The sequence below is a fragment of the Lampris incognitus genome, chromosome 6, assembly GCF_029633865.1.
Source record: "Lampris incognitus isolate fLamInc1 chromosome 6, fLamInc1.hap2, whole genome shotgun sequence".
Lineage (NCBI taxonomy): Eukaryota > Metazoa > Chordata > Actinopteri > Lampriformes > Lampridae > Lampris > Lampris incognitus.
This window is the reverse complement of record NC_079216.1, coordinates 61,172,018-61,179,906: the sequence shown is the minus strand read 5'-3', so window position 1 is coordinate 61,179,906 and position 7,889 is coordinate 61,172,018.

The following is a 7,889-nucleotide window of genomic DNA, read 5'->3' as shown; positions in this document are numbered from 1 at the left end:
TACAATCCAGGGAGGCCCAACGCTTGACTCTTCTTCTTCACAATGACGGCCCCTTTACTCTGACAGCTATTTGAATGTATGTAGCGCAGTTTAAGGGGCCGGGAGATTGTCCAGGGACTCTCTGAAGTGCAACCCATTAAACGCCAACACCGTTAAATGCAAAGCCACCAGAGTATATATGCCTAGAGTAGAGGGAGACTCGCTATCTCTTTGCACCAAAGTAGGAAAAATAAAAGGGTTGAGGTACAAATGAGGTGTCGGGCTGTTGTGCAGCATCGCCCCGCTGTCTTTCGCACCGCTGCAGGAGGTTAAGACTGGGCAGCCCGCATTTGTTCACCCGCTGCTGCTTAACGTTTTCATTTGCAAGGGTTTTGTTAAGGTTTGGAGGATCTTCTCTCTCTCGCTCTTGTTTTCTTTCTCTCTCCATCTATCTTCCTGTCTGTCTCTTTCTCATATATTCGCATAGGACCTGCCAAACACGATATACAGCCGCTATGGGAAGTGTTTCCTGTGGAGAGAAAAAAAAGGCCCGTGTAACAGGGCACGGTTCAGATTCAGATAGCTCGGTAACCTGACTCACCCAATACCAGGAGACCTGCTAAACTCTGGGGAGAAGTAGACAATTAGAGCTCTGTGCAGGCTCCATAGCCTGTGCTATAGTATTGTGTCCAGGTGAGGGTTTGGAGCAGCCAGAAGAAACAGCTGAAATGACGTTCGGAGGGGTGCAATAATGGAATCAACAAATTGTTCCTTGGGTTTTTAGCAAATATAATGCTCGATGCAAACGTAATGCAGACAGCCAGAACCCATTAATAAGCCCAAAGATGTTTTTTGCAGAACAGCCATCATGAAACGAATAACGACGGTGATCCCTTAATGTCGAACATTTAGCAACTACAGACAAATGTACACTAAATATCCGGTCTGTGTCAAACCAAGACCCGCAAATGGCTTCTCGAGTTTCAAACTGATCATCAGACAGAGGGAATGGCGGGTGAATAACTTGTCCTCCCGTTGTGACGGATATGCTAATTGGAGAACAACACAGACGGATAAACCACGGTAGGAATTTATAAGCAGACTTACAGAAAGTATTCCTGCACACAGCTGTAGCAGATCTCGGGGTCTTCTGTGTAGAAATGGAGGGAAGGAAAAAAAGTGAGTCACAAGAGTTTGTCCCGAGATGTGTCAGAGAGAGACTTTCGAGTCAGCGCTATCGTTATTCGTCATTTCTCACGCTATCCATTTAGGCTTACTCTTATTCATTCAGTGGGTTATCAGTCCATCCGGATCAGGAAGTAGGTCGTTGTTTAGTCTGGATGATTTAGTCACCTTATTCTTAACGCTAGTGTGTCTTTTTATAGCCGCGTCATTGTTATGCAAGAGTCATCACTGGACTGTGTGTAGTAGAAATAGCTCGGTGAACATCACTGCAGTATTTCCTTAGTTTGAACAGATGGACGCTCTGGCCTACCTCATCCGTACCGTGATAAACTGTAAACGGTCCAAGCGAGGTACATAAGGGAGTATTTCTTTTTTTGTTGTTGTTGAAAATTTACCCCTTTTTCTCCCCAATTTTACTTGGCCAATCACCCCACTCTTCCGAGCCGTCCCGGTCGCTGCTCCACCCCCTCCGCTGATCCGGGGAGGGCTGCAGACCACCGCATGCCTCCTCCCATACATGTGGAGTCGCCAGCCGCTTCTTTTCACCGGACGGTGAGGAGTTTCACCAGGGGGACGTAGCGCTCAGGAGGATTACGCTATTCCCCCTAGTCCCCCCCCCCCCAACAGGCACCTCAACTAACCAGAGGAGACGCTAGTGCAGCGAACAGGACACATCCCCACATCCGGCTTCCCACCCGCAGACACGGCCAGTTGTGTCTGTAGCCGGAGGCAACACAGGGATTCAAACCGGCGATCCCCGTGTTGGTAGGCGACGGAATAGACCGCTACGCTACCCGGACGCCCTACATAAGGGAGTAGTTCTGGATAATGACTGGTAATTTTTTTTTTCTTCTATATTGGCAAGCTGCCTTCAGTAAAGGGCAGAGCAGTGTCATGTGTCATACCTGTGGAACATGTCTTGCAACCCATCTCGCAGTCGATGCATTCCCCCGTATCGGGATCTTGGACTTGGCCTGAAACGTAAAGATGCCGACAATCTGTAAATCAGGGCCCCTCCAGCTTTCCTTTTCAGATTGCAAACCAAACACAGGGCATGCCGAACATATACTATACCCATGTCACAGTAGGCCGTCTGGCAGACCCCGTTGTGCAGATTGTAGTGTTCCCGGCATTTGGCACACACATTAGCGTCGACGCAGAGTTCGCAGTTGGCCAAGCAAGGCAGGCAAGCATAGCGAGCCCTGTCAGGGTAAAGTCCTCGGGGGCAGTGTGTCCGACAGCGACCTTGGTGGAGGAAACGCTCCTGTCCGTCCCCGTCTGCGGATGAGACAAAACATGAGACTCCGGCGAAGTGAATATGAGATCTGCCCGGCCTCGTCCTCTAACGAGGAAATCTTCAGCCACGAGGCCTCGGCCTCCCCCAAGCACAGGCTCCTCTGAATAACCGATCGCTGACCCCTTGTTTCCTGAGAGGGTAGAGGGAAACACCTTGACAGTGGCACAGAATGGAGAATAGAGGTCACGCTGTCAACTGTGAGAAGGTTCAGTGCCCACAGCAAATGCCAGCACTGACTATGGACTCTATGTGGAAGCATGTAGTTAATTAAGATGTTAATATAAACTGCAAATGCGTTCCATCAAATGAATTTTATTATTTTCTTTCATGTATGAATTATGTGGCCCTGATGGCCCGGCGGCCTTTCCAGGGTGTCCATTGGGCCTGCCGCCCAATGACTGCTGGGATGGGCTCCAGCATCCCCGCGACCCCGAGAGCAGGATAAGCGGTTCAGATAATGGATGGGTGGATGGATGGATGGATGGATGGATGGATGGATGGATGGATGGATGGATGGATAAACAAAAAAAATGTAAAAATCCATTGCAGCACAAAGATTGCATTAGCGGCTATTATTTTGGTCATGAATTAAAAATGAATGCACGAAAAACCTTTCATGCCACACTTAGTATTAGAAACCCCCCCCCAAAAGCAAAACAAGTGAGCGCCATAATCTAACGCGGTGGCTTTGTGACCTCCGATTTATAGATCAGGGCGCGAGGTCACCGATGACGGATGATGTTGTGATCGCACAGCGAGCAGACACGAGGGCGATCAAAGGAAGATGAGAGAAAATTAGAGCTGCGGGCAGAGGCGATGCTGCACCTCCGCCCCGGCTGATGGATGCTCCGCCACCTGCCGCTCGCCCGGCGCCGGCACCCGGGGCTGTTGTGGGAGCAGCTGAGTTACAGTATTGTCACATCAGTTCAGCACTGCCGAGGAGACGCGTGGGAAGGGGAGGACGGGGCCCACCAGAGGCTGCCTGCCCCTCCGCCCTTCCGCCTCCCGGAGATCTCCACCTCGGTGTGCGCACAGACACGCTTGCGGAGGGGCGACATACAAATTCCACCGTTAGTCCGATGTGCCAAACATCTGACCTTTTTTTTTTTTTACAGTTTCCCGGTGAAACGTGTCAGAGGTTTCACATAAACTGCTTAAACCCTCCAAATAAGTATTGGAAATAAAACAGAAGAGAGGAATCTGGGCTGTCATTCCGATGAACGCGTAACACTGTCAACAAATCCAACCATTTTGTGTATACTGTACTGTACATTGTACACATACTAGTACGCTCTGTCATGTACATCTACCTCAGGCAAGTATGGAAGCAACCTGCCAACATCTATTTCAGCATCTCTTGATATATTCTCTGCACTTTATCGCCTCTAATTTCTCCTGTATTTAGTCAGTGCTATATATCTGAAGATTGCTGCGTTGTCGTGTTGGTATTCTATGTGAAGTACACCGAGAGAGCCACGAAACCGCAGTCAAACTCCATGTCTGTGCAACCCTACATGGCCAATAAACAGGACTCTGAAGTCTGCAGGGCCAGTAGTCCAAGCTCAAGTGACATGATAATACTATATTGGGGATTGAGAAGAAAGGAGAGAGAGAGTGCGAGAGAGAGAGAGAGAGAGAGGGGAGAAAGAGAAATATCCAGAGATGGACCTATAGAGATAGGTGGGGTGGGGTGGGGGGTCCAATCCTGGGGTGGGTGGATTGGTGTATGTTGGGAGAGGGAGAGTGATTGTGAGAAAGAGAGGGGGGAGGGATGGCGAGAGAGAGAGAGACTCGGTCAAGTGGACCATAGCAGTAGTGTTTCTCGCCCGGGGGGGGGGGGGTGGTGGTGGTGGTGGTGGTGGTGGTGGGGATACTTTTCTGCTTCCCTCTCCTTAACAAAGGCTCCATTCTGACATGATCAGGTTTCACCGTGGAAGGTCAGCAAGAGCGATCACACCTTCCTTTCAATTTCAGTTTCAAAGGCCTCTTTTTGATTAGTCCTCATTGTCAGATGTCTAGAGTCAACAAAGTCTGAAATAATATTTAATGTGGGTGTCTCTCTCTCTCTCTCTCTCTCTCTCTCTCTCTCTCTCTCTCTCTCTCTCTCTCTCTCTTGCTTAACAGTGGGGGATGATGGAAACAGAGGCGAGCGCTCCCTCTGTAATTCCTCATGAGCAGCCCCGCTTGGGTAACCATTAAGTAGCTGTGTTTGGAGAAAACAACAACAACAGCAACTCAGCTGGATTAATGAGTTTGTGTGGCATGGTGTCGTTTGAGCCTTGCAGCTTTGCAACCCCAAATCAAGACCGGAGAACTAACTGCACGGGCTCAGAGAGCCTCCATACTGCTTCAACACCCCATAAGGACAAGAGGGACACTCTTACGTGAATGCAAAAATCGCCCCACAATGGCACAAATGTTGCCAAACTCCAGTAGGATATAGAGTAAGCTGTTTATGATTTGACAAAGCCATTATAATATGTGTGTGGGGGGGGGGGACCCCGTCTCACTTGTCTCGTGAATGTCAATCAGGAATGAGCATTTTAGTGTGCAACACAATCATGCAGCAGAAGTTTGCATTGGAAGTTTGCATTGCTCAGTCGACGCTTTTAGCCATGTTATGTATGCTTATATATATATGAATATATATATATATATATATATATATATATATATATATATGAATATATATATATATATATATGAAACAAGCATAGTGTTGCTTACCAACTCCGCAGGTGGTGCATTGGAAAAGCTCGTGTCCGTCGCACCCGGAGCAGGTGGGGTGACAGAGCACGCACTGGGTCTTCGAGGCGAACCGTCCCCTCGGACAGGCCGGCGGAGGCGCACCTCGAAGAAATCCGGCCGAGAGGCAGACGAGAAGCGCGGCGAGTCGCATCGCTGAGTGCCCCCTCCGCGGAGGGTCCGTCGCCGCAGCAGCAGGTGCAGAGATGTGGCGCTGTGACGCGGCGCCGGCGGGGGGTTTTACGGGGGGGGAGGGGAGGGGGGGAAGGCGACGCAGGGGAGCAACTCGCCCGACCAGTTTTTGCCCCGAGCGGGGTCGGACGACGGACGCGGATTGCGGCCGGGCTTTGGATAAAACTGATGCGACTCGGAGTAAGAAACGACCAGAACAACAATCCTCTGGTTTGTGTCGTGCGGCACATAGAGGTATACCTGAAAGTAGACCTCTGATTGCGTCACTCATTTTAAACAACAACAACAACAACGGGATTTGAAAGACCGGGGGGAGGATTTTGATTTAATTGGCAGCGCGTCACCCCGCTGATCTGTTGTCTTTTTGGAAAAGTGAACCGTGGCAGATTAGGAGGAATAAGGGGTAAAAGTTGCTCAGGATAACCCAGAAAATACAGCCGGTGCCCGTCCCAGAACCGCGCGGGCTACAGGTCCGTCGCCCCTCCACGTGACGTCTAAGGTGATATGCGCGAGGAGGGGGGGGGGCAGCTCTCGCGGAAGTGCCCTGACATTCGTATTAAATTAATATCGCCCCGGTAACCCTTCCCGTTCTCTAACTCCCGCGTCGCTCGTGAGAAGGGGGCGTGGACCACCAAAAAAAAAAACCCTCTCCTCTGACTGGCTGACGTCACGCGCGAGCGGAGGCCGGAGGAGGCGTGGCTTGGGTTCTGCTGCAGCGGAGAAATACGACATGGGGGCAGAGGGACGGGGCGGGAGAGACGGACCCGAGGCTGCTAGAAATCCGCCGCCCGTCGCAGGTCCGGGGTCGCGCACGTTACGATGGCAAGCGGCTGCTGAAAAGAGACGGGTAAGAGGGGTCGGGGAGGAGGGTGGGGGTGAGGGGGGGGGGGGTAACGCGTCGCCCAGCGTGATGGTTGAGCACGCAAGCACGATGCCGCTGCAGACAGGTAGCGGTACAGCACAGGTGCACCTGCTGCTGTGCCAGCAGGCGCCTCCGTGTCCGCCACAACTTGGGGGGGGGGTGCACGGGGGGGGTGGGGGTGCACGCCGGGTTAATTGGAGGTGGGTGTTAAAACGGCTTGATGCTGAATGCTGGTCTGTTTTCCCGTGGAGGGTTTGAGATCTTGGGGCGATGGTCGTGAGATGTCAACGCGGCGAAGGACCCGAGTCCCAAACCTGTGTGACTGTGAAACGGCGGGATAAATGTGTGTAAGGAGGGAGAGAGAGAGAGAGAGAGAGAGAGAGAGAGAGAGAGAGAGAGAGAGAGAGAGAGAGAGAGATGCTTTTTGCCGAGGTATTATAACCTATATTTTAATTTTAAAGCAAAAAAACAAAAAACAGTTGTTACCTAATTGAGGTTAAGCAGCGTTAGAGGGGAAGGTTGTACATAACATGAAATATGCAATGTTATGTTGCTGACCACTTGGGATGGATGGAGGGGTCTACATGTGGCGGTGTACTTGAGAGGGGCCTGCATGCATGATTCAGTACACCGACCATCGCAACCTAAATGTGGCGTGTACCTCTTCGACTGTAAACCTCGCTGCAAATGACACAGCACTGCTGTTCTTCTGTTGTTCCCCGTGTCAGAACATTGTGCCACCATGCTGCGAGTAGTAGTGATGATGATGATGAGGATGATGAGTGGACCAATTGATTGCTTAACTCGTTGAACTTCTTCCCCCTCGGACAACCATGCATCATGTAGAATTTCAGTTGCATGCAAATGTCATGTGATGCCCCTGCAGGTTTATAACACGCTGACATAGTAAACGCAAGCCTCCACTGCAACGTTGCATGGCTGCAACGAGCTGCTGATGGGATCAGACTGGACGCAGCGGATCAAGTCATCTGTTAAACGTTTTTATGCAGCAGAATAGCCCCATATGTGACCTCAGCTCTTCATAACGTTATCCCTTTGTAGCGTTTGTTCCACCCCGGTTAAACGTTTCACCTCGCTGGCGGGATCACAAGCATCCCAAGATGATATCCCAAGAGGTATATATCCCAGGATGCTGTGGCTGATTGAAAAGAGATGGAAAATAGCATTTTGATCTATTCCTAATAGACCTATGGTAAGTGAGCGAATCGCAGGGTAACGGGAGGTGGTGAAGAGCTGAGGTGCCACATGGGGCTAGCAACAGAACAGCTTATTCAGGCCAATGTGGATTTGTGACTAGGGTTTGTGAGAGGGACGGTGTTTTCAGGCTTGATTTGGATACCAGTCGGGGCAGGCTGTCAGAAAGTGTGCACCACCGCCGCCCACCCCCCAGTGCCGGGCTAGGCCAGGACGTGCCAGTACCACAGAGGGCCTTGGTACACCAGGGCACGGGGGAGGAGGCGGTTGGCACCTGATCAGTTACCACAGCGAATTCTCTTCCTGTCACTGGCATTTAGCTCCAGAAAACCGGAACAGAGATGCCGGCCGTTTGTGGACCCAGTCGGGCTCTCTCGTGTCACTGCTGCGGTATTGTCGTATGGTACTGCTTCT